The 27,394-nt window shown below is 38.9% G+C and overlaps 1 protein-coding gene and 1 long non-coding RNA gene across 3 annotated transcripts in view; one reads left to right on the top strand and one right to left on the bottom strand.

The window, feature by feature from the left end:
- Window positions 1-27,394, top strand: part of LOC140845238 (uncharacterized) — a 268,537-nt gene that overhangs the window by 110,605 nt on the left and 130,538 nt on the right. The window lies entirely within an intron of this gene.
- Window positions 1-27,394, bottom strand: part of SORBS2 (sorbin and SH3 domain containing 2) — a 187,913-nt gene that overhangs the window by 144,488 nt on the left and 16,031 nt on the right. For both annotated transcript variants that reach the window (XM_073219132.1, XM_073219133.1), the window contains exon 2: window positions 14,071-14,210. The gene's annotated coding sequence lies outside the window, so the exon portion shown is untranslated. The remainder of the gene's footprint in view (window positions 1-14,070; window positions 14,211-27,394) is intronic.

Raw genomic sequence — 27,394 nt, 5'->3', positions numbered from 1 at the left:
ATCGCCTGATAATACACTGATTAAAATGCAAAACAAAAAATGAAAATGAAAAAAAGTCCCTGATTTTTGCAAATGTTATATTTTAAAGCAATCATACAATCAAGGCAGCTTGATGTGAAACAAATGAAAACATCCAGGAATTTTACTGGTATGCAGATGATTTAGACTGATGGTTGGCAGAACAGAAGTTAAATCAACTGCACTCTTCATTTACAGCTTCTTGGAAAGTGGATGTTCCAAGAATATCAAACAGAGCGTGCCCAGCAGAACCTCTTCTCGACCCAGCTCATGATTATTATCCTGTTTATGCCGTCAAAAATCATTATTCACATTAAAACATGTATCTCTGTGAGATTTAAAGATGACTATAAATCAAATTTAAAATTAATCTTCAGGACAGCATAATTATACAGTACAGTACAATTTTGCTATTTGCTTTACGTGGAGTTTCAGCAATGTTTTCCAAAAACCTGTGTAGCTGATTTCTGATAAAGAGACAGTTCATGAAATTTACCATTTCTATTCTGGGAGCCTGGTTCTAGGAAGCTTATTCTGCAGAAGGAAATATCATTCAATCCACAGAATTAAAAAATATATATGTTTAAGCCATCCCAACACTCAAAGCCTATCATTGTTCAGTATGGCCTGAACTGCGTAAATACATGTGATCAGCCTACAGAATGTATCTGCTACATGTTCTTACAGGTAATACAGGCAACACCAAGGGCTAGATCCTGAGGAAGGTTTCCAGTTCTCCACTTTGGGGCTGGTTTTCTCCTTGAACTGCATAGAAAAGCAGGAAGCACACTGTTCAGTGGGCCTGATCTTCCACTAGAAGGCTTTAGGAAACTGTCAAGTTTAGTTCACTTCTCTGGACTTCAGTGACTTCTGTTATGACATTATGACACAAAATATTTAGAATATGCAAAGCTCCTTCAAGAAACATGATTTCATAAAGAGAAACATCTGATTATGTTGTCATTTCATAATTGGTCTCAAAAATGAAACAGGAAACTCTGTGAAGAAGGCAGAGTAGGGCAAAACACCTTTAGTGCTTTTCAAGTTTTGTTTTCTAGGTAAGCAAACATCACATCAAATGTGAGTCTTTAACTGTACATTCTCTAAAAAACTTTGAGATTTTTGTTAATGTTCCTTTTCATTGTTAACTTTACATTCTAGAGACTTCAGAAACCAATGCCTTTATAATTTCGAGATATGAAAATTGCATTTATCTTTAATGTCACTTGCTTTGTACCAATATCACAATTCTAGTTTAACAGTTATTCTGAGTTCTTGGAAATAAGGCTGCTATATTTAATACTTGAAGGTAACATAAAACACAGAGGCACAACAGTCTAGCAGAGAGCAAACCTATCCTATTGTTCCAAATTGTATAACACATCACAGAGGATATAAATTTGTTCAGCTATTTCAAGTCTTTAAAACACCTGCCTTCCCTCCAGTTAGATCTGTACAACTGTATGGTAAAGATCAGGCTTATGTGTTTAAAATGATTCCATATGGTGGCTGCCTAGCCTTACTCTTACTATAGGAGTTATTTTCAAGCTATAAGTGTCTACAAATTGGTTGGCCCACTGATGTGACTGAGTGTAAGAAATGGCAGGTGCTACAGACAGTTCATGTAGGGTGATGACCAGAATATTGACTTCTGTATTTGATGCATCTCAGATTGTGTAGAGGCTACTGTTCATAGCATTACTGACATCAAGGCATGTAGTTGTTCACACGGTAAGATTGGTGGTACAGACACTCTCAAGCCCTAAACAATTATTCACAAATTGCCAGTAAATCAGTATAAAATTGCTTGTGTTTCACTTCAGGTTTTTGTGGGTTTTTTTTGAGTAATGCATTTATTGACACACATGTTATCTAGTTCAGTGGAATAATCTGTAAGTATAAATGCATTTACCTTTTGTACATCACCATGTAAATACTCCACAGTCAGAATCATCTGCAGGAAGCCCTCCAAGTCACTGTTAGGTTTACACACCTGAATATTCCTATTTCACTAAACAGTGGCACTGACATCCTTAAAATAAATCAGCACTGTTGCCGTTTTAAGAAATGTGAATGAGAGCAAAAGGAACAAAAGACAAAACTCTCATCAATTCTACTCTGAATAATTTATTACCATATTATTAAAGCAGAAACTATTTTATTTTAAATGTTTGCTATTTCAGTTACATAATAAAAATTAACAGATATAACCCCAACCACAAGATTTAATTCTCACGCACGCGCACACACACACACACAGACACACACACACACACACACACACAATTTGTGTTGATCCGTGGAGGAAATGTACCATTTATGTTGAAATTATGTATTTCTTTGAAATGTACTTCAAAGCCACAAAGAAAACTTTAAACATTTTCTTTAACTTTTAACTCGTTACATGCCCAAAGTAAACACCTGAACATATGTCAAAATACTCGAATTCATAGCTGCAATCAGTAAGGTCTTTATTCATTGAGAAATTTTGTTTCAATATACCTCTGTTAGGCTTTTACTTGGATGTTTATCTTGAAAATCCTTACTCAAACCTCAAATAAGTTTTCTCAAAGTCACATCCATCTTTCATAGATCATTTCAGAAATCATACACCTTCAATATTGAAATAGGAGCAAATCCAACACTATCTCTATAACCCATGGAGTATTTCCATCTGCTGGTAGAGCTAGTTATCAATCTGAAGATATTTTCCTCAGGAGAAAAGGCATCATCCTGTAATCACATAGTCACATACATAGATGGAGTGGGTGTTCATAGTGATGGCGGATACATCTGTTTTTGGAAAAATTGTGCCCCTTTCTCTTTATTCTTCACTCTCAGCTCCTGACAAAGGGGCTGCCATCCTAGGAATAATGCAATGCCTCTTCTGACTTCAACCCCAAGTAATTCACTCATCTTCCTAATCATTTCACAAAGTTCCAAATCTAGGTCTTTTTATTATTGCCCCTGGTTCTCAAAATCGTAGATTCTGCTCTCACAGCCTCCTTGCGTCTTGTCTTTCATAGCTCTTACTACAGTTTTACTTACATGGCTACTTGGACAGTTAGCTTTCAACAGCTGTCTCCTGCTGAATGCTCCGTGAGGGAGGCGGCCAGTCCCTCGGACCTGGCACAGAGGCAGGGCGGGGCGCTGCATGGACTCTCAGCAAGTGATTACTGATTCAGTGACACACAGACCAGTGGTGCCACACATGTTAAAAGATCCGAGAGACTGGTATTTAGATTTTCATCCTTCCTATCATGCTACTCAGATAATTTATAGATGGTAGCAGTTCATTGAGTAGGATCTTTATGCCGTCACTATTCCAGAATATGATTCCATCCCTTGTTTTTGTATTTTTTACTGTACATTATAGCATGGTACATCTAACGCTTGGCTCTGGTTGTATTTCAGAAGAATGCTCTTATGCATAAATCAGAAAGAAAAGAAATTAGGAGTTTATTAGTAAAACCAAATAGTGCTTTAAGTGACCACAGATAATGACTTCTAATGCCTTAAGGCAATTTCATAGTTAATTGAGTGAAGCACTGTCATAGGATCTTTTTATATTGTTTCAGTCATGTTATTTATTCATTAATGTACTTATTTACTATGTAGTTTTGAAGATATGTGCTTTTTTTAGATTTAAATTTCCATTTAAAGTCATTTATTTCTTAAAGACTCCCTTCACTGTCACATATGAATCATGGAGTTTGTGGTTTAAAACACTGCATTTGATTATAGTTTGATTTTTTTCAAGCAAAACACTTACCATTTAAGCAACTGACTACAACTGTCACATCAGTACATGGTAAGTGGTACTGAAACAGGTGATTTCTGAACACTGTTATCACTGTCAGAAGAGAATCTGAGAGAAAGGGTTTTTTGAGAAAAGTAGCAGGACTGCCACTGGATCTCTGTTCCCTGCCTGGGGGAGCCGCACCCTTCCCCTGGTCCGGAAAGCCTGGAGAGAAAGCAAAGTGAGTGCATTTGCTGTATGAGAGGAGGGCTTGGTAGGTGGGGAGTCTCCGTGCAAAGCTTCTGTATTTGCGTAAAATAACTCTGACTTCAAGAGATAAGACTGGAAGGCAGAGAGAATGGATGTCAGGGGGTAGTCAGGACACTACGAAATCCCGGTCAAGAAGGGCACCACCGCCTTTTAGCTGGGGCCCTGGGGGATACTGAAGATGTGCATGATTAAGCTGGTATGAAGACAGTTTGAATGCTTGTTTAAGATACTAGCCCTGATTAGCTGGAGGACACGGTTATTAGAATATAGCCCTGGGGAAGAAAAGCAGGTTGGGAATTAAAGATGATCAGCCTTAGAGTACTGAGATATGGTACTCTGAGATGTTCATATGCAGTGTTTACCTGTTACTTGGAAATGCGAGTCTGGAACTCATGAGAGAGATCACGGAGAGAGTCATAGATTTGGGGATTAGCTGTTGTAAAGGGGGAAACAGGTGAAGTCAGGAGATTAGACAAGCAGGACAGAACCCAAGGGATCTTAAAGGTTTAAGGTCAGGCAAAGAAAGAGGTGCCTGTAAGTGGAATTGAGGAGTACTCAGAGAGATTGAAGGAGACACCTCCTGTGTCACGGAAGGCGAAGGAGAAGAGGCAGGTGTTGTATGTACCAAGCTGTAAAGTTCACTGAAAAATCCAAATTGGTCTTCTGCGAGATGTTTTTGTACATATGCTTTTATTTAGTCATCCAGAATATTGAAAGAGAAAAGATGTATATGACTATATAAAATTATGATGTGGACACCAAAGATTTTTAACTCTAAATGCTTTGTTTAATTTCAGTATTTAAAAATAGATAAAATATTGTAAGGAGGATAAAAATCTCACTCCAATCAAGTTTTCTCCCCTTGGCATAAAAATTATCACTTTGTTTGTGGATAAGTTTCCACAAGTTTTTACCCAAGCTGTTATCATATGATGGATCTCACCACACTAGCAAAGACCCAGTGCCAACTCTAGATTACTCTTGGAACATAAAATGTGTCCACTGATTTTGTAAAGTTGCTCAAACACAAACTAAAATGAAATGTATTTTGTATTGAAGACCAATAGTCATCTTAATTTTTTTTTTACAAAAACAACTTTCATTAATCTTCCTTTAAAAGATCATTAACTCCTATTGAATTTACCTTTTCATTCAGATTTTCATTCTTTTACTTGCTTTTTAAAAGTTTCTCATCAGAAGCCACACTCATCTACGATGCCAACATAAAGTTTAGAAACTTGTTTACATCTATTTTTGGTTTTATTCTGCCTTGAATGAGTATTATCATAGTTGATATAAAAGGAAAATTTCAGTGATTTATGTCAGAACTAATAATAGCAAACTGCTGATCACTATAGTAAACAATTTGCAAAGTGTTTACATGTTATATGTAAATAATTTATATTTCAAATTATAAACAATTTATAAATAAAATTTAAAATAAAATCATTAATTTATAATTTAATTATATAAATAGAAATATATTTCAAATTATAAAATTTTTTTTACAGTAAAGAATTTGATTTCTTGTTTAAGTTCAGTGACTAAGAGGTAATTTTTTAAACTAATTTCTTCTCCCAAAAGTTAGCATTCTGCTGCTCTGTGCAGTCTGGGACAATGACCACTTCCTCCTACTTCAGAATGAGGCCTGGCTCTTTAGTTTGACCCTGAACATCCTTCTTGAATTAGCACAAAACTTCCTTCTGAATCTCCTTCACTCCCCTGCTGAGCCCTTCAGTGCAGGCTGACTGTTCTGGTCTTTCCACAGATGTGCGCATGAGGGTCAAGTAGATGCTAGGCCACACCTCCCAACAGTTGGCTCTGCTGGTGCCACAAAGATGTGCTTTCTAATCCAACTGCACATTTAGAGAGTCATATTTGTTTTTGTATAGTTTTCTATTCTTAACCATAGACTTTAGTCTCAGTATAATAACAATTTTTTTAAGTAAATACTTCCACAGCAAAAAAGGTAGATGTGAAAGAGAAAATACTTTGATCTTAGATCAAAACTGTGTTTGTTAACGGTGGCTGTATGTACATTAAATTCACTTAAAATGTACACTCATATAACTTTTTCAGCATTTTTGGGTGTTTTTAACATTAAGAATTTGTTCTGAAAGTTGAGTGGTGCATAGTTTTAAAATATTTTAACAGTCAGTTCAAACAAACACAAAATTTCTGAACACTTCTTGCAGCTAAATTCGAAACCTACCAACTTTCTTAGGTTTGCAGAATTGGTGAGAGAAGTACCACTGAGCTGAAATGCATGTCAAGAGCAGAGCTCCCCTAGAATTAAACCAATTCAGAGTTGTACTTGGCCCAGGATATTGCAACGGGTCGAAGTAACCAAAATACGAGGCTTTAAAAACATGTACTGTATGTGTGTTTTTCCATTAAACTAAATCCAATTTCTTTCTTCAGACCCAAATTTATATTTAGAACAAGACATTAATGTCTCTATTCTATCCTTTCTAATATATGGAATTGATTTTTCATAAGAGAATACATTGTTTTATTTAAACTATCAGGTTACTAACCTGATTCTTTTGTGGTACCATATCTTCTGTTTCAACAGCCTTCAATCATTACACCATGGGCACATTCATGTCTTTCTCTGTGATCCTCACCCTCATTTTGCCTACCTTTCTTTTTTTTTTCTCTTAGTGAAGTACAGAAAGTCAGAACTTGTGATGGATAGAAAATACCTCCTTCCTTATTTGGACCAATGATTTTCTTATTATCCTTTGGCTACTGTTGCTAACCTATTTTATATCTTTGTATTTTATAAATGGATAGAATGGTACAACTTTGAAAGATCTTGACATGAGAGCCAATCTACCATTTGCTATTTACTAGGGATGTAAAAGGGATGGTGCCAAACTTACCCGGATGTCAGGGTCCTCACCTGTACGTAATGTCTGTGTGACCAAACCCGTATTAATAGCAGTGCCACCTGACATTAAAATAGGTGATCACGGAAATTAGATATTGACTATGAAATAGCTATGTCTTTGGTGAAACAAAAATACAACTCACTATCTCTGATAATACCAAGTATTAAATAAAACTACAGTTGCAATTATTTTGCAGGGAGTGTTTAGTTTCTAGGACAGAGTTGTGAAAGAGGGCAGTATTGAACAGCCCTGATGCCTCTTGCTCTGCACCAGCTGGCCTGCTCTTATTCCTATAGCTCTTGGCCTTGTCCCTGCCCCTGTCTTCTCAATTATATCTACTTAAAAGGGGCTGTCCAGTGTTTCATCTCTCTTATTATCCTGAACATTAGCCAGCAGCAATATTAACATGTAGACCTAATTCTGAGAATTTTCTCCCTAGTCAATGAACACCAACCCCATACATCTTTCCAGGGGCACTTGCATCAGACCTAAGTTTTTGCTGTAGCAGATTTCTGACTATTCTCTGAGTGCTGAGTTTTCTCTCCTCTGAGTCTTTCTTTATAATCAGCCCTTCCATCTGAATGCCCTCTTATCTGACCCAAAGTCTTAACTCACATAGGTTTTCCCTCCGTGATAGCATCTCTGATTTTCTAGTACTGGAGGTGCCCAGCTTCCAATCCCAGCTCGGTGCTCCAGGAGCCCTAAGCCTGCACTGCCCATCTTCTACCAAGTGTCACTGTCTGGGTGTGTCATCCGACAATCCTGCCAGACCGTCCGGCTGCCTGTGTCACAGTTGCTTACACATGGTGAGGGGGAGGTTGTGGCAGCAGCATTCCATATATTCACTTAATGGTCTGGCCTGGTCATCTCTTAAGTAATGTAAGATGTCCTTATGTCTATTTAAGAAAGAAACAACTGATTTCTACCAGTTAAGGCTACATTTAGGACTTTTGAAGACCACATCCAAAATTGCTAATTTCCCACCAAAAATAAAATAAAAAACGGATTTGATCATATTTAATTGAATTTGTTTCAAAATGATAGAGCAGCATGCAAGGGTAACATATAGCTTGTTACTCTAAAAAATCAAGAAAGGTTATCTTTGTATACCATATCAAGGTATTTCCACCTGTAGACTGATAATCTATGAGCAAAAAGAAAATTCCTTCAAGTAAAAAAATAAGTGGCTGATAAGATCACATTCAAAAATTAAAATAGATGCTCTGGTCTTGATTTCTAATACTGTTCTTCAGAAAGAGGAGCCAGGGCTCCAAAGAAATGAAGAAATGGCTGAGTCTAGGACAGGGACAGGAAATACACAAAATGAGCAGGGAGCATCTTGTAGTGCCAGGAAATAAAAACCCAAAACCCCTCACAATGATAGGACTGTGTCATAGGACAAAGGAGCCAGGTGACAGAGCTCCCAATGGCCAAAGCTGGGATAATCTGAGCAACAAAATAAGTAAACTAGTATTAGATTATAACCCAAAGTATAAAATAAGTATCCATGTGTTCATACTAATATAAATAAATGATTGAACTTAAGTAAACTGGGGAGACTAGACAAAAATCCTAGATACTGCACGTGGAGGAGCATAACACCCTACTCCTCAGTGTGGGCCGCACAAAGTTACTTCCTCCAGAAGAGCACAGTATGGAAAGGCAGAAAGAGTAACACGTGGTGGAGGAACCTGACGGACACTCCCTCAGTCAGGTGATGAAGGTCAACATCAACAGTGATACCTCATGTTGATAGTATGTGCCCTTGAGATGATGTGATGAGAATGGCACTTTACTCCTGAGGTTTTCTTCCCTGAAACCCGTAACTCCAGTCCAATCAAGAGAAAAACTTCAGACAAACTCTGACAGAAGGATGTTCTACAAAATGCCTGACTAGTACTCACAACTGTCCAGGCCATCAGAAACAAGGGAAGGCTGATAAACTTACTGCCAAGAAGAACATAAGAACACGTGATGACTAAATGCAATGGGGTGTTCTGGATGGGATCCTGGAACAGGAGGGCAGTAGGTAAAAACGAAGGGAAGGAAACATGAATGAATAAAGCCTTTAGTTAATAATGTATTGATATTCATTCATCCATTAACTGAAACAAAAGCACCATATTAATGTCAGATATTAATAAGAGGGGTATATGGGAACTCTGGTTCCATCTTCACAAGTTTTCTGTAAGTTTAAAATTGTTCTAAAATAAAAAATTGGGGTTATAAAATGGATATTTTGTTCCAACCTGAAAGGCTTCCCCCATGTCCATTTTATTTTTATTCTGGTATGCGTGATGCAACGGCTCCTAAACACAACTGTGCCGCACACACAGATGCTCTACTTGGGGCCATGGGCTTGCTTTGTGATGTGCGTGAGGCTTGCAGCCCTGAGGGCTACTTACCCTGGGACTTTTTCCTCCTCAACACTGCAAGAATGGAAAGGTTTGTGAGGAAGACCTTGTTTCTTCTGGACAAAGAGAAGTGGAAACAACAGAAAAAGGGGATAATGCCATAAGAAAAAAGGATGGTTGGACTGAGACTCAGGGGAAGAGGAAAGAGGAAGCTCCTTGTTCTCTTTCTCGGCAGCTCAGTGGGTACAAAAGTGATTCTAAGGGTCACTAGGGTCTCCCACTCCAAGATCCCCCAGGATAGAGACCAGGACAAGAGGGGCATTAAAGGGACCTGACCTATCCCCTGACAGCAGTCTCTGTATTTTAACCTATGAAAAATGCCCACATTATTCTGAAGTCTGTCTTGGAAGGTGAGAGAAGAAGGCTTTCAGATCATTGTGGTGTTTGGCATTGTGACTCTTAAAATATTATTTTAAGTACTACTTCTTATTGCAGAAGAAATGATAATATCCAAATAACAAATAAAAATTTAGTTGGATAATAATGATCTTCCTGGAAACGATCATTTTATCTGCTTCAGGTAAATAATCCTCTTTGGTGTATCAGGGGAGAGACCCTCTCCTGTTGGGTTTTCATAGTCTGATCAGACTGATAGCAATTTAAAAAACAAAACTAACACAGCATTGTAAAGATTGGCTATAAGAATATATCCTTGAAGAATGAGTACATATTATGTGGACTCCATTTTTCTGACAGTAAATTAAGCACAAGAGATTTTCAAATGACCTATTTTTGCATTCTTTAATGCCTAGTAAGGTCATTCTTGAGCAAAGTTCTTTTTACGATTTAAAGAAATATTTGCTATGTACAAGTCTGATGTTTATTTTTATCTTATTTTTACCTTTTTCCTTTTCCTATTTTATTATGGGTGTTGATTGTTCTCAAAATATTGAACTCCTTATACCTTCATGTATTTACTGAGAGAGAAACTTCCTTGAAGGATGGTCTTGAATTGTTTTATATTCTCTGGCATCTCCATTTGAGCATCTTCCTTTCCTCTGCTCTATTGTACTGTTTTGGGACATAAAATCAGATATGCTGATAAATGCTCACTATGAATAGTGAAGTCAATGTTAAGTGTAGCTCCTTGTATGGGACCCCCAAGTTTTGCTATTATTAGCTTTTCAAGTGCTTTACTTAGATGGGATCAATTATAGTCATTTTGTAAGTCACCTGCTAAAATGAAAACTATATCCTTAATATAAAACATCTATTGTATTAAGTGACAATAAGATTATAAAATTTTCAAGAGATATTTGATAGCAACCTAATTTTATAATGAAGAACTGCCTATAAATCTCACTAAATTTAGTCTAACCAAATCTTTAGAGAGATCACACATTCATTTTCACAAAAATCCTTCAAATGAGTTCAGAAATCCCCATAAAATGCCATTTCAAATCTTAGTTTCCTGTGTGGCTTAGCATCTTTAATGGCCATAGAACCTGAAGATCTTTCTGAGACTGACTCATGCAAGTTCATTAGCAACTCTGTAGGTCTCCCAATTGGTCATATTTTCACTGGACATTATTTACCATTTCTGGAATCTTAATAATCCGAATGTAATCCTTGGTGTCTTTAATAAGAAAAATAATACCAAAAGAATTCAATGTTCAGCCAACACAAATTTATATGATCAACAAAAGAGAGGAATGTATTCAGATCCTGGAGTTGAATATTTTTGTTTTAGATGTGACAGACTTGTTTAGCAAAGCTTACAAATCCTCTCTATCCACCCTACCCTGACTCAAAACATACACCACACCTTCACAACCTGGCCCCATCTGAATGTCAACATACATACCAGCCCCGGGTCACTCAGCTTTTCTGATGGAAATAGACTCTTCTGTACACCTTTATTCAGTATACATTACATCACAAGTAATAGTACTGAGCTTTTCAATGCTTACAATGTTCCCTAGGAGTGTATCAGTTGAGCAGGCAAAAGAAAATATCTGGAAGTTTATTATTTTTCCACCAATATATTTGACACCCACCTTTGGAGAGTGAACAAAGGCATACTGTCAAGTGCATAGACCTGGACAAAAAGTTACTGTTTGTTCCTCACAAGCACAGAGGGATATTTAAGCAAAGAAAGACATTCCATGACTCTCCTGGGACTCCCTTCCTTCTGCTGAATTATACCAACATGTTCACACCACTGTGGTTCAGACTGGGTTGGAATTTAAAATGCAGACTTCTATTTGCCGGTGTTTAAATACCACAGCTATAAAAATCCATATTAGAATTGAGCCTGGCTTTAAAATATCTCAGAACAAATGAGAGTTTATTGGGGAAAAATGTGTGTACCCATGCAATTACAGTAGAAGACAGGAAAATAAGGGATGTCCTTGTTTGACAGATTCTATACTTGTACAATAAGGCCTCAAAGTCACCAGAAGTCACCTGGCTTAGGATTATGTTTCAAATCCAAGCTCACTGACATTCATAAAACTTGTGGCAAAACATGGGCCAAGTTTCGAGTCGGGCTGGGTAGAATACTTCTTTCATGTGGAACCTGTGTGAAAGTCAGTGGCTTTGGCTAGGTTTCTCCTTGAGTTTCACATTCAAACAATCCAAAGATTCAGAGTGAAATTAAGGGCTGTGAGAGAAACAAAGAAGCAGAAAACAGCAGGGAAAAATGGCTTGCCCAAGAAGGGAATGGCCATCTGTCATATTCCAAACCCACGTCATCTTGGTGCTCCTGGAGCCTGCAGCTGACCCTGTGCCTTTAGCAATACACTCGCACTCAGCAATGCCAGATCGGGGCTTCCAATACTAAAGGGGAGAGTGTTCTAGATCTCCAAAGGATCCAGGAAGCAGTGAAGCACACGCTCACAGTAACTAGAGAATTTAAAATTTTGACTATACACAGAAATGTGATGGTTAATATAGTCCTCATAATGCAGATTAAAGTGGGGAAGGTAGCAATTAAATGTCCAACTTGTAGCAATAAAAAATTAGATTGAACATCTCTAAGTTTTCCTGCTCTCAGTTTAAATTTAGAGGTCATATTACATCTGTTTCCAATCCGGAGGGACCTGTTGCATGGCATTCTCCATAGCTCCACCCTCTGGAAACGTGTCCTGCGGCCACTTGCTTCCTTCCTTCTTAGCAAGGTGCAGAATATAGGGAGCAGCTTGTATCAGCTGTAAGGAGCCATAATCCTCGACTGGGACTCAAATGGTCTCCTGACAGCATTAGGCTCATTCAACATCTGACCCTCACCCAAACACGCAGGGACAGTTTGCCACGAAACATCAAACTTGGGATCTGGGTGAGGTCTTTGAAAACACCCTCTGCATGGGGTAGGGAAGGAAAGGTAACAAACAGATGTGATATACATGTGAATTTTCTCTAAAATAAAGAGAACATTTGAGAGTTGACTGCATGGCTAGAAAGCGCTACACTGTTGATTTTAGGAAATAACATTTTTTTCATTCCTTATCCCTCATTCAGCACGAGTTTCACTAGCATAACTGACTTTCAGCTACACAGGGGTTTTATTTTTCTAGTTTTCCATTTTAAAATTTTTCTTGTCTTTTTAATTTTTCTTCTTTTATCTTTTTAAAGTTACTCAGCAGATCACTGTGTGATCTTTTGACATGTGGTCTGAGATACCAGTAAACCTCTTTGGAAACAAGAATCTTTAAATTCCAAGGATTTCAGTGTCCATGTTCAAACAGCAGCAGTTAGGCCCCAAGGCACATGCTAATTTTGAGGCAACAGGGCACTCAAGTGAAGGGTGGATAGAATGCGGCTCGGCTCGGAGCACTGTCCCGTGCTGCCTGCTTTCAGCAATCTGCTTGGAGGGGAGCAGAGAGTTGTCATAACGTTTACATGGTGAGGGAACTTTGCCATAAACAGTCTTCGCCTTCCAGCTGGGGGTCCCAGTACAAGTAAAACTTCAGATATATCAGTGAAGAAAACTGAAGTCCAATAGATTACTTGAAGGAAATGATATAAAAGAGTTAAAAAAAAAAAGAAAGAAAGAAAAAAAAAGACTTTTTACGGAACATAGTAAATACCCACAATCAAAGTAAATGCTGTGTTTGAAGTTAAAGTCCACAGATCAAAGTGCTTTGCAAAATACCAGTGTGAGCAGGGGGTGGGGGTGAAGGGAGGCACAGAAAACTCTCCAAAACACTATATTGTCACTGTATTGTCATGTCTGTTAGCGAAAGGTTACATCTGTTAACATTCGGATAGGTAAGGAATTCTCAAAACGGAGTCACCTGAATTGTGCTACGAATGTACAAAGACCAAAACAAACAAACCAAGAAAAGCTGTTCAGATTCCACACTAGCAAAACAGCGATGAAAGAACAAAATAAAATCAAGCGATCTCATTTCCTAAAAGGGCATTACTAATATATTTTCTTTACTCAGGTGGTTGCATCCTTTAAAAAAAATGCCCTTAGAAAGTTAAAAGTAAGTCAGCAGCCTAAACAACACAGTTATGTCTGAAAGGCCCTCTCACTGCCTTGGCCATCAGGCTTAATGAGAATTCTGATGCAGCCCGGTCACAGAGCGTCAGGTCAACATTAAGAGTTTTAAGTGAAGTTTGAAATTACAGTCACATAAAGGCACAGATGCTACTGCCCTGTTCTGGAACAACATATTTACCTGGAAACTGTTCACAGATCCTGCTTATTTTCACTCTAAATAAGTTATTTAAAAGACATTCCTCAGAAACATATGATACACCAAATAAATAATTCCAGAACCGGTCTTACCTACAGGCAGCTGGGTTCAACAGTTGCTCTAAACAGAGGAAGTGGGAGTCAGTGGCCTTTTACATGTAGAGATTGTTTATTTAGCCCTTTTTAAAAGGTCTTGAACTCCAGAGGTTTGCGATTAAGTCCAATCCAAGTGTCTGAAGGAAAAAAAAGGCAAGAGAGAAGGCAAATAAGAGAGGGAAAGAATCCCAGCTGCTGGGTGGTGCTACCGATCTGAGAGCATTTGAGCTATTTTCAGCATTAACAGCAGCCGGAGTTGTCTGCGATGGGATGAAAAGCCCTGCCTGTATGGCCTTCCCCCACCCCCTACGGGGAGTGGTGGCGAGGGAGGACACAAACCAGGAAACCCACAACAACTTGGTTCACTGAACAAATACTTATTTAATTGTGGGGGGAAACTGCCAGCACCATCGAAAACAAATGAACACTTGACTAAAATCTTAAAGAAACAAGTGCCTTGCCATAATTCTCAAGGTTTCAAAATGACTTACCTGATGTGTTGAAAATAAGACATTCTGCTTATGCCTGAGTGACAAGGAAGGCTTTCCTTCTGACAGTTACTTGCTTGTTTATATGGGTCTTTAAAAAATGTTAGATCTCTCTGGTGGGAATACTCGTCAGCCTATCCTTCTTAAGACTGAAGACAAATGGTTTATTTCTAGCGCACACCTAAATTTCCAGTTTCATCAACTATGCTATTTTTGAAAGCAACTGGGTTTAGCTGTTGACATTTCTTATCTGTTGGCGGAGACTGGGGACCATTCAGTGACATGATGCAGACAGACACAGATCCCCTGCTTCTCCTCCAAAGGCCAAAGAAGAAATGATTCAGAGTGGGTCACAACAACCGTCAGAAAACTTCAAGCTTTTATTTTGTTTCTAGAGTTATAAATTAAGAGCTAGAAGCTATATTCACTCACTCAGTGAATATTTGTGTAGCCAGTAATTCTGAGGCGCCTATATGCCAGGCACTCTGAGATACAATAGTGGGCAAAATAGTGTCCTTGCTTCAGGCTTACAGCACACAGATGCAGCCAGAATAAAGAATAAAGACAGAATCTGTTACAAACTTTTACAGCCTCTTTTTCTCTTGATGAGACCATTCAAAGCATAGCAACTGGAGATGGGGATTTCTGTCTACTGTGACTGAAGGAAGATACTATTGTCGTCATCAGACCAACTTCTGGCTTCTGTTGCGTCATTATGCCTTTTACAACACCTCAAAGAAGGAAAATTAGTTATTTCCCAGGAAAGAAACACTTCAGTATGTTTCTTAAAGCCTTTATTCTATAGAGATGAAATCCCCAAGTCCTTTTAGCTCCCTACCACCCATAACAAAGAGAGTGCTTAAGCAGTCAGAAGGTTCTGCGGAGAGGTGAGGGGAGTTGGAAGAAGATTCTCTGACCTTAGTTCAGTACAAACACCACCTTGCTATATTTTATAATTAATACTATGAATATTGGTTACTAGAGGCTCACATCAAATCTGGCTCTTTCTTCTCAACTTTAAGATACACTGGAATTGGTTATAGAAAATACCAAGGATTATGCATGATACGCAAAAAGAGAAAATTACATGATTGCTATTCAAGCACTGTGGTAAAATAGTGACATCTCTCAGCCCAGTACACTTACATTAAAAAGACAGATACTTAAATTAAAAAAAGGAACTACAACTTAAGTTTGAAATGTCTAATCAAAATTTTAAAATAAGGTTACCTTTATTTTAAGTATATAGAGTAAGGTTTTTTTTTAAAGTCTCTGTAGAATAATGAATGCATTTTCCTGTTCATTATCTTAAATGGTCACATTTTAATATGTCTTAAATACCTGCCAGTTTAAAATAGAGTATTTACTTTACTTGGTAAAAATGATTAATGCTAATTCTGGTGAAAAACTGGAAGCCTGGCCCTCAGATATAAATTTTTGTAATTGTTTTTACTTTTTTCTCCTTAGAGTAGCTTATAATGAAAAGGAAAATACATTTAAAAATTGGCCTTCCTGGAGAAACTATGGAAGTTAATGAGATCAGTAAAGATTAACTATTAGACTACTAAGTCAACCATTATTTTTAAATTCCAAACTGCCTGCTTTCCACATCAATACTGAGAGAAGCTCATTGCCTCACATTTCACTTTTATTAGAGTCATTTTATATCAAAACCCGTACTTGAACCACATGTTGTGACCTTGCTAGCTGCTTCCTTTCAGGATGAATCCTATCTTGCCACATGATGTGCCAAGGTCTCCTTTGTTCCCCAAGGATCCCCACCGTCCAAACAGCGTGTCCCCAGATTTGCTGTCACAGAAGAATGCAAGGTAGACTTTGGACATATTTTAAAAGTTAGAGAATAGTAAATTTGGACTTTTTTACTTGCCAACTTACCATAGCTATTATAAACTACTGATGTCTTAGCAAATCTAATTGTACTAACACTAATTTTAATTTTAATTTTTTTTGGTTTTATAAATAAACTGATTTAAAATAATTGGGAAATGCTTGTATTGGAGTAGACTGCTTATATTGATGAAACACTAAATAGGGCTTTGGTATAACCCATGCCCTGTATAAAATGGGACTAATAACAGTATCAATACACAAAGTTTGGTGGGGCTTATGTAATAATGCACATAAAATGCTCAACTGAGTAATGCCTGACGCATAGCAAGCATTCAATAAAAATAAAGCTATTATCAGTGTTGTAAGTCTAGAGCTTGGTTGTCCAATATGGTGGATACATGGCTGTTGAGTACTTTTAACACATGGCCAGGCAGAACTGAGATGTCATAAAAATGTAAAATGCACACTGGATTTTGAAGGCACAGTATGAAAAAAAGAATGTAAGCTATCACATCATTTTTTTTATATTGACTGTAGGTTGAAATGATAATATTTCAGACAGACTGGGTTAAATAAGGTTTTATTTTAAAATAAATTTTACTTATTTCTTTTTACTTTGGAGTGACAATTAGAACATTTTAAATTACATATGTGGCTTGCATTATATTTCTGATGGGCCCTGACATTTAGGCCAGTGGTTCTCAAACTGTAGTGAGCATCAGAGTTATCTGCAAAGCTTGTTAACAGATTGTTTGGCCTCACCTCCCGTTTCTGATTTAGCGAGGGGAACACATTTTGACACTGGTCTTGAGCCTTACTACTTAAAGAGTGGTCCATGGACCAACATCAGGTCATTTCTTGGGATCTTAGAAATGCCAACTCTCAGGCTCCATCCATCATTACAGAGCCAGCAAGTATGTTCTAACAACATCCCTAGATTATATGTATACACATTGAACTTTGAGAGAAATTGATGTAGGTATATAGTAGTATCTCTCGTCCCTGGGTACATATGAGACTTAATTGGAAAATTTTAAAAAATACCAGTGCCCGAGATCCACCTCTAGAGAGTTCACTTTAATTAATCTGGATGAAACCCAAGCATCCACGCGTCTAAGAAGCTCCTCGGGTGATTAATGTCAAAGCAAGAGCTGAGTTTGATGGGCAGTGGGGCCCCTTAGACCAGATGCAGAGGAACCAAGATCTAGACACCAGACAGGTTTCTCCTAGTAAGGGAGAGATGCGTGCAGACTGTCAGGTGCTGGGGGGGACAAGGCCCAGGCAGGTGGGGAAACAGTGGAAACTGCACAGCTAGGGGTGTGATGGGTGTTGCAGCCAAGCAGGGGAGCCTGGCAGGTAGCACCCCAAGCTCTGCAGGTCTGACAAGCCCTCAGCTACTCAGGTTTGGCGTTCCACAGAAGCCTGCATAACACAGAGCACAGCCTTGGTCTTGAAGGAACTAGAACACTAGGCAAGTTGTCCTGGCGGAGATGCAGATTCCAAAATGGTAAGGACCTAGTTGAAAGAACCCTGTTGCAGGCTATGAGTGGGACCAGCTCCTATGCCCCTGAGTTTCTTAAACTCTGTTCGGGCAGGATTGGTTTCAGAGGCTTGCGCAGGAATCATCTTTCAGAGATAAGGAGGAAAAGAAAACAGACGGAAGTGTTGAAAGTCTAGTTGTACATTTCCTTCTCTCCCTCCATAGCAACAAAAACTGAGCCTGCTCCCAGCTAAGTATCGGTCTAATTAAAGCAATGTTTGCTATGGCATAGTTGACATGGACCAAACCATCCTAGAGGGTATTGTATCTCAAGAGAGGATCTTGTTAACTCAAATAACTCTCCCATTGTTAGAACTATGAATAAGATAGGTATTTCAGAGTAGCGAGGCCTTCTGTTAGTCTTCGGCACATCTCTGTCCCCTAAATGAGTGAGCACGCTGTTCGGGGTGCTCCCACCCCTTTGCACCAACTCCTCCCTTCAGGTGGCCCCAGGGCATCATGTGGCTTCAAAAAAATGAAATCCTCCCTGTAAGAGAGAAAGCGGGTCCACTTCGATAATATTTAAAACTCCCAATTCTCTACTCAGAGACCATTTGTACCTTTTCATTTTGTTAGTCACATCAGAAAACTTAAAAAACAATGTGTAAAGCTTAAGAGCAGGGAGCCTGGAGCCAGTGCGCCTGGGCTTGAATCCTGATTCTGCCACTTCCGTGCCACCTTGGGCCACTTACCTCACTTCTCTGTGCCTGTTTCTTCCTCTGTTAGAGGACCTACCTCACTGGGCTGCTATGAGGATTAAAATAGTTGTTATTTGAGAAGAATATCAAAAAATCTGGCACATTGGAAATACTGTTGATTAAATAATTAAAATATAGTAGAATAACCATGCGGGTTTCTATATATTGCCAAATTTAGTAATTTTTTTCAGATACCGTGATGATTTCCAGGGACTTTCCTGTGTGTGGTTTCTTGAATACATGTATTTTGAGGGCTTCTTTGGGAGTTGTTTGGATTTTTTTCCTAAGAGAGCTCAGAATTTCAATTGATTTCTCATCACTTCCTATTATTTGGGAGGATCTCAGCAGGAAGGAAGTGAATGTAGTTTTCCCATGAATAATGTTTTCTAGGTTACATTTCCCCGCCCCCCCAAAGTTCTTTGAAAAATGACTTGCACTATAAATGTTGGAAGGCTTCCGTGGCCCACATTGGTTTAGCAGCATTGTCTAACACGCCGGAAGAACAATGTGTCATTCTCGTGGTCAAGTATTTTCCTGCTTAGGAAGAGGCAACAGGGGTGCCAGAGACACTGTCATGAGTTTCACAGATGTATTGCTTTCTCATACTGCGGAGACCACAGAAGTCAGATAATGCTGATTAACGGAAGGGGCGGACCCCTGAAGTCAGGTGTGTTGGGTGCAAAACCAAGACTAGATTAAGTATAATAACATCTTTTATGCTTGTCTGCTTCCGCTATGTGGAACAAAGTGAAGCATGTACAACAGAAATGACGCTGGCTAGTGTCATGCACTTAGTGTCACCTGGGCCATCGACAGGAACCTCAGTGTGTTGAGTGGTGAACAGAGAATAAATGCACCAGGGGGGAACCTCAAGCCCAAAAACTTGAGTGATTTCAGACCATCATGCAGGCCCTGCACGCTTGCGCCCTGGAGCATAGGCAGAGGAATTGGGCCATAAATGCCTTTTTCACTCCAACATCTGTGCTTTGGCTTGGGCTTACAGCGATTACATTTGGCAACCCCTCCCATAATGTACATCTGCAGGTGTAATGATCTGAAAGTTGAAAAATCATATGTCCACTTATTTCTACTACCTGGTTGCTGATGAGAAGCATACGCTTGAGAGGAGATGCTTGGCCATCGCGGGCGCCATTAAGCAATGTGGGACGGACTTTACCAGAGAGGGTGAAGGTCCTAGAACACTTAAGGAACTATCACCAAGTGAAAGAGGCTATGGAACTAACTTCTTAAAACTGTTGTTAAAACTCAGTTTTCTAGTTAAAACTTTATTGACTTTAAACTTACTGACTCCCATATGTATTTAAAAAGCACCTCTGCTGTTTATATAACCATGAGTTAGCTTTCTTGATATTTATATTCCATTGAAATTGAGCATATGCAACAGTTGCTAAATATGGTATAAGAATCTTTGAGATAAGCCTCCTTAAGGTGGCCTATTTAAGGCTCTGCACAATTTGGTATCTTCTCACATCTCCACCCACCTCTCCCTACCCTCCTTCCAGGTCCATTTCTCCTAACTTTTCTTTGAATTCCTGGCATGGGCCACATTCAGGGCCTTTGTGTGCTGCCCTCTCTCACTGGACCCCTTCCCTGCCCAGCACTTGCTGCTGTGCATTGCTCAGCTAAAGTGCTCCTTCCTCAGGAAGGCTCCCCGATCCAGCCAAGGTCAAGTGTTTTTTTAACTCTTGAAGAATCATATTCTTCATTCCTTCAAGTATCAAACTCAGTTGCATTTATTTACGTCATTTATTAACATGTTTTTCCTCTCTTTTCTGTTTCCCCTTCTCATTGTGTTCCCCACACATGTATCCCAGTAAGTGCTCAAAATGTATTTGTTGAATAAAGCAGCAAGTAAGCTCTGCAGAAGGCAGTAAGCAACACACAATGACATTTCTATTATGTATTTATCAGAATTTATGAAATGAAAAGTACCCTATTCTGTAAAATGCAAAAAACCACATATTCTAACTAAGCAGTTGTTTACAATGAAGAGGATTCTCTGAAATATATTGCTTCAGAGTTACATATTTGGTTTAAAAGCTGTCTTAAGAAGCAGATGGCACTTGTTTACCCTCTCAGAATAGTACATTCTATTATCTTAATAATTTGTGCTTATCTTCTAAAACAGGTTTGAAATAAATCAGGTCACCTGCACTAGTACATCACCTCTCCAGACCTTTTGCAGAACCACTTAATACTCTGTTAGGATGTATTCATCACTTAGTTGAGGTCCTTGATAAAAAAACTTCTTCTGTTTAGGGTTGTTGAGAGAATAACCTATTTTTCTGTATATCGCCAGACGTTATACCACCTGGCTTGCTGCAAGCCATGTCTGATTTTGTTTATAAGGCAGTTTATGAGGGAGCAGACAGACAGACATGAAGTGTCACAGCAAAATGCTACCTTGTCAGGCTATTGTCATTCCTATGGCCTGAAGCCCTCTCTCAGGTCTGTACTGTGCATTAGGTATAAACATGCAATGGAGTACTTGTCACTGGCACGGAAGCTGGAAGATTTCCAACCTTGTTCTCTGCCAGAGGTCCTCTTCAAGAAAGGAAGGATCTTTATGTGGCCCAGGCTATGAGCAACAGACAGAGAAGGGGTGTGGGTGTGGGGGGCTGGTCTTTGCCCTGTTTTCTTGGAAGAGGTTGTGTAACCCTCTTTACTGTGGGTGGAGGGATGCTTGTTACATAGCTAAGAATGTTGGAAGATGTAATATTTGGTACATTCTCTTTAGAAATTTATGAAACACTTTGAGACCACCAAGGCCCAGCATGAAAAGGATCTTTTCTGAGGCACTCAAAAATGAACTCATCAACCCAATAACCCATTGCTATTATGACCACAAAACTTAATTTTGCAAGGATAGTCACACACATAAATAATGCACAAACTGTTAGAAAGGGTCCTGGAGACCCACGAAGATGAAGGATGAGTCAGACCCTAAGGAGTAATTGATCAGCACCGAAAGCCTAGAAGGAACTGGAGATTCCTTATAGCTCATAAGAAAAGCTTGGTCCAAAATGCATGCGGGTTGGAAACAGGAACCTTTCTATGTTATCAGTCCTCTAATCCAGACCCTCCTACCTCTTTGTGTGGCCTGAGGGGGTCACAGACGTTGCTGCAGTATTGATCCCCTTGGCGGTCAGGCGGCAGGGGAGGCCCGGGGCTGCTGGGACTCCTGCACGGGTCGCCTCGGGCCACCAGCAGCCTCATCTGTTTGCCTCAGTGTGCCTGTGCGTATTTCCACTTCCATGTATGCCAGACAGAGAAGAGTTTGGGAGGGAATGCTCTAACCAACAAGGTCAACCTGCTAAAAACAGCAACAATAGTCTTATTCACAAAAGGAAACACAGAAATAAGATGGTATGGGAGAGGCATGTCAGAAATGTGAAGAAATGAGTAATGAAACCTCAGTTTTACAAAAACCGGGAGAAAACCTTTGTTCAGACTCCCAGGGCTGGTCTCCTGTGGAAGGTGTGAGGGCCTCTCCTTCCTGAGGCCATGGATTTTTTGTGTTCAGACAGAGGGGAGGGGAATCAGAGGGCCTCTGATCCAGTGAAATGCTCTCATTTTTACCTTCTAGCAAGTGTCTTCCTTTTTTTGGCAATTAATTCTTTAAGGATCATTTTCAATTGAAGTTTCTCTCTGACACATTTATATGCCAATCAAGTCACTGTTTCCATGCTCATTATTCTTCAAAATAAACAAATGAGATAACACAGGTGTGGCAGACACTGTTCCCTACCTATTGAGGATCCATTTTTGCTTTCATCTTTACTACAGCATCCTGATAATATACCTATTTCAAAACTTACCTTCCCAGATTTCCTTGCAGTTTATTCTAGCCAGTAAGCTTGAGGCAAGACCCTTCATGTACACAATAACAACTCAGAACCTCCTGAGAAGTGGGCTTCTCCGCCCTTTGCCCTTTAACCTTGCATGTCTCCTCTTAGCTGAGGGAAGTGCCGATGCCTTTCCGGAAGGCATGTGCTAAGGGACAGATGACAGAGCTGACCCTACCCTGGGCTTCTTGCTTGAGGCAAGCCAACCTGAAATGGCTGTCTTGAGGTGATCTGTTACTTAAAGCTGGACGCACACCTGACAAATCATCTACAAACAATCTTATTACCTTAGTCTGGCTGGAAGAGAGCAGTAAACCATGGAGACGGTCATTAAGATATCATGTAAAAAATAGTTTCAGAAGTTTTGAAAGAGCTTCGGGCATCAACAATTAGCCTTTACAATAACTGTGGCATTCAGTTTCAGGTCCATTATCATTTCCTAATAGACTGAAAACTACCATGAAAAACAGCCAGTATGTTCGAAACCCTAGGAACTGCACCATTTGAATATTTTTGGCTCTAAATATAAAGTAGTTGGCTTTTTTTAAAAAAAAAAAACACTAACAGTTAGTGATCAGTGATATCAAGAGAAATAGGAACATAGTAATAGTTTATAGGAAATACAAAGCAGGAACCCGCTGTTTATCCTGTTCTCAGCGTACCTGGCCAGAGCATTGTTCACACAACTTTGAACTTCAGTGTAGTTTACCGAGCTTGTAAATTCTAAATTGAATGATGGGGATTGTACTTATTACAGAAAAAGTGATTTCTGTAAAATACTGGAAAGATACTCAAAGCTAGAAATGTATCAGGTTTTGAATACTAAATAATCTTTAAGATTTCCATTTATTTCTTAAAATGATGAATGCTCTCAGTCAAATTGAGGCAGAGGTATGTTGAATTAGGAACCCAGTAATTTCCAGTTTTATGTAAAGCTGAAGATACACATACAATGTGGAAATTATTTTGAATGTTCTTGTTCATGACTTCTGATTAAGAACCATAAATTGAAGAAATGAATGTAAATCATAAGACATTCCATTTCACAACAAGCAGTCACATTTAAATATTTTGTCATTCTGTATTGGCCAAGATCATAATGATTGAAAGCAAGGTTGTGGAAGCTGTCTGCCACCATCACACCTGACTTACTGCTTCCAACATTTTGCTGCTTGACTATCCTGTGCTTCCGTTATTAACAATGTAAGAACTACAGAAGTGCTTGACTCATGTGATTGTTCTGAGGATTGAATGCATTAGTACATGCAAAGCTCTTAAAAACAGCTCCTGGTACACAGTAGACACCCGTAAGTGTTGGTTGTTTTTATCATTATTTTCTCAGTGATGCACAACACAAGTGGTTAGAACGTGGGCTTTGAGGATAAACTAATTGTATCATTAGTTTTCTGGTTCTGCCCCTTATTAGCTCCTTGATTTTGCATGATTTCTGAGCAAGAGCTCCCTCATCAGATAAGTGGGGTTATCATTAATTACCTTAGAGCATTATTAAGAGGATCAAAGAGGATAATGCATGAAAAATACTGGCCCACAGTAATTCATAATTTTAAAAAATCGGGTAGAAAAAGTTCTTCACAAATACATGAATTGACCTTTGCAAATATATGTACTTTTACTTTGCTGATGGGAAAAATGAAATGGATCAGACACACCTCAACAATGAATTTAATATCCTTCTAATTTGTTTCAGGTGGGTCATATTTAGACTTTAATGGATTTTTTAAAATTTAATTTTAAACAGGAATTCATGAAACTGTCAACAGGATTAAGAAAATCTCCATCTCTGCTAATGCCTTTGTCAATGGTCAACATTAGCCTCTTTAAAGCAACATTATCAGCATTATCTTCGGAGTTTAGGAGGAGCTTGGAGAGGAGAGATTTTGGCATTAAAGGGAGTGACCTGGGAGAAGCAGAGACCTGACTTTGTAAGGCTCTGTAAGAGTCGGCCATTCTCTGTTGGCGGGGAGAGGAAGGGGCAGAGTTATGATCCTGTCCGTCTTTATTACAAACAAACATTAACTTCCATCTGTTGATCACAGTCATAATGAATGGCTTCAAGTATAAGTATGCCTCTATTACAGCAATAATTACATTGGAAGAAGAAAGAATCAAGGTTCTGGAATCAGACAGAGCTGACCTCAAAGCTTGGCTTCCCTAGTGGCAAGCCCTGTCACTCTGGGCAATCTGCTAATGTCTGAGCCTTGATTTTCTTATTCATAAAATGCAGTTGACACCACCTACCTTTCTGGGAGCCTTTTGAGAGGATGAAAGGAGACTGTGTGAAAATGAGTTACCTCAGTCAAGCTCCTGTTGCCAAAGAGGGTTTAATATCAGTGCTCCTGTTTTTACCTGTCTTTTTTTTACTGGACTCTTGGCTCCTTGAGGACAGGACTCCCTTTAAACACATTAGCCAAGCCAGTTCCTCGCACAGTGTCTGGTCGCTAGAATGTACTGAGTAATGTATCTCAAATGAAGCAAGGCAAGGTTACCCTGAGTGGAAAACTAAAACAACTGCAACAACACAGAGGGCTCAACTTGTTTGGGTGCAAACAGCTGAGGGAGACAGGCATTGACAAATTGAACTAATGTTTCGGGGCACAGATTTAAATAAAAGGCATTTTCCTCATGATGTATTTAGAAGGGAAAGTCAAGTTGTAAGGGACAGAGAAAGGCTGTCACAGTGACCGGTACACTACCTGGGGGGATTATAAAAAGCATATTTAAATGAGGCTATTTCTATTTATCACCTCTTTTATCTTCCTGTGTAGAAAGATGGTAATGACTTTAGGTCAATGATTTCTGTTAGCTTTGTCTGATCTCTTCTTTAATTCACAGGAGTTTTTATATAAAGCTCAGATCTTCTGATTTCTCTCTGAATCCTCCTGCCCCGTCTCACATCCTCCCTCCCTTACCCGGAGTGAGCGTCTCCACCTTGGGGACTCACAGGTTTTATGCCTAAGTCCAGTGACGCTGAACCTACATCGCAGGCTTTCAGTATTGGTCCTGCCCTTGGTCCCTGCCCACAGTATTTCCCAGATACACCACAGTCTGGACGCTTGCAGGACAATTTTGGCTTCTCATGTTTCTTCCTTGTCATTTAATCTTGAATCATAGCTGGAAGGAACAGTATAAAGCCAACCTAACCATCCCCTTTACATTTTGAAAATTGTGGTGTGGAGAATCATTTTATAGGAAAGCCAAGTACTGTGACCAGGGTCTGAGAAGCATTGTCCAGGAGGGGTGGAAGGGCATTAAGGGCGCTGACAGAGTATTCTAGACCTGAGATGGGATGAGAATTCCCACTGGCTCTGGTCTGTCTGTACCACGAGCACCAGTGCTACGCCAGCACCAACTGCTGCTTTTCTTGGCCCAAGAGGAGCTTTGATAGTGACTCGCTATTCAAATCCCCGATGAACTAAATTAGAGGTTAATGCTACCCATAATAGTAGACTCTTTTAAGTATCAGGTAATAGCTTCAACTGTTACAAGAGCAGGTTTTTAGAGAAAAGGAAATAGATGCGAACAATTAAGATGAAATTCTCCATTTTAGTGAGAAGGGAGTCAGTGGAATTAAATAATAAAGAAATTAACAGACTGTATCCTGAAGAGAAAATAAGTAAAATTTGGGGCTTCAGAGTTCAATATTAGGTACATTCTAATTGAGGCATAGCCAGAAACTCGAGTAGAATAAAGTGATCTCAGAATCTGTCAGTTACCAAAGGAGAGTAACACCATTTATGATAATTTGAAAAATGGCTTAAGAAATGAGGTAATTTCCCAGTGAGAAATTATTTTTATTAATGCAGGGTTAGCTTAGTAAAACTCGCCTAAAAAATAGAGACCTGAGCTGAGTTCATTTTACAGCATGATACTAGGATGCACTTATTTGCAAGTTTTAACAATTATTCCCCATAATGAATCCTACCTGCAAAGAAAGATAAAGAGGACTAAATTCAGGTTACTTTTAGATTTGCATATACAATGTTAGGTAAGAGAAGAAGGAACTGGAAAGGTCTTAACAAATGGTGCCCATCACTTGTGGCCAAACCTGAGCTATAAATTGCAGTGGCTCTACCATTCTGTAACTTGAACTCTGTTTTCTTGTTGCTGATTAAAATCTATCCATTTGGCCTCTTTTTAAAAGACTTGCGTGCATTTGAACACGCCTTTGAGACTCCAAACTGGACTTCTGCACCACATTCTATTTTGGGTAACCACAAAGGTGCTAGAAATTTCAAGAGGTAACAAACACCACGACCTACAAACTGAAGAACATGAGCTGGTGAATACGTGGTTCCCAGGTTGCAGAGCGCACCCAGGCTGTGGGCCCCAGCTGTTCTTTGGGCTTTCGACTCACGCACGGATCTAGATGAGGTCATCTTCGTTGAGATGATGTTATTCTTCTAGTTAACATAATATTTTAATTTTTTAATTTCTCCCTTTAACTCTTAAAAATCAGCCTAAAGTACCTTTAAAGCTTACTTTTGGGCTGTCTTGGGATGATTATTAGGTATTTTCACTGTTCATAGGAAATGGTACTGCTTTCCTTCTGTTCCTAACCATCTCTGTACAAAACTCATTTTCATTCATCATAGCTCATCTTATCTGAATCTGAATACAAGATACTCAAAGACTTCAAGTTTCATGCAGAAGTGATCAATGAAGTCATAATAATTTTATTATTTTCAAATATGCAAATATGTGTTAAATATCAGATAAATTTTATAAATATTTTATAAATGCATTTATTATAGAATAAATTATGTAATACAATTTATCTATGTAAGTCATAATTTTATTTTACAAACTCACTTCTATTTTTGTTTTAAAAGGATAAATCTGGGTGGTATCATCAGAATA

Source organism: Manis javanica, chromosome 12 (assembly GCF_040802235.1).
Source record: "Manis javanica isolate MJ-LG chromosome 12, MJ_LKY, whole genome shotgun sequence".
In the NCBI taxonomy this organism is placed as follows: domain Eukaryota; kingdom Metazoa; phylum Chordata; class Mammalia; order Pholidota; family Manidae; genus Manis; species Manis javanica.
This window is presented reverse-complemented; position numbering and strand designations above follow the sequence as displayed.